This window comes from Fundulus heteroclitus, chromosome 23 (genome assembly GCF_011125445.2).
Source record: "Fundulus heteroclitus isolate FHET01 chromosome 23, MU-UCD_Fhet_4.1, whole genome shotgun sequence".
NCBI lineage: Eukaryota > Metazoa > Chordata > Actinopteri > Cyprinodontiformes > Fundulidae > Fundulus > Fundulus heteroclitus.
In genome coordinates, this window is record NC_046383.1 from 36,545,783 (window position 1) to 36,546,695 (window position 913).

The window sequence follows — 913 nt, forward strand, 5'->3', positions numbered from 1 at the left end:
AGAAAAGAGCGGGGGAAAATCTATTTTACTGAGGCAGACATAGGTGTTTTGGTGAGGTGGAGAGTTGACAAACACATCCTATTTGGCAATGGTGTGACAAACAAAAACAATTAGACTACTGCGTGGCAATATGTTGCCACTACACTTAATGCAGTGAACAGCCATAGAGAGGACCATGGAAGAAAGAAAAAAAGTTGTCGGATTTTTAAAGGTGGAAGTAAAGAAATAAACAACAAAAATTAGCATGCTACACCTTGATTGTTTTGCACATTCATGATATAAAAGCGTACTCCCGGCCCTCCGAGTTGTTAACAACTGTAACTGAATGGGGAGAGTGTGGGTTCAGTCATGTCGGTCTCTCCAATACTTGACCCAGTTCAGCATATAGAGAAAAGAAGAATGCACTAGGGCAGTCTAAATGGGCTTATAAACCAGTCATCATGGATCAGAAAATCTTTGTGATCCCTGAACACATGTTGCCTCATAATTCGTTCCATCTTCTATAGTGTTCCAGCAGTGCCCAATGCAAAATAGCCCAGCTTTACGTACAAAATATTTTATGGTTTTATTTATTTTTTTATATTCTGTCCTAATATCTGTTAATTTGTGGAACATAACACCCTGGTGATCCACGGAGATAGGTAAAAGGTGATTAAAAATGTTATTGTGCAGACTTTGCTTTAAGATTTGAGTGGGCTTATTATTTTTTTTGTTGTTTATGTGACAGGTCCTCATGTATAGTTATGGCTTACCAGCATATATCACACCACAGTTTAACATGCATAGAGTCGATCTATGATTAAAGTCTGGAGATATATTTAACACATGAGAGGAGGAATTATCCAGCAGCTTGGCTGCAACTCACCATTTTAAATCATGCATTAGAAATTCCCCATGTCCAAATTTTGCATAT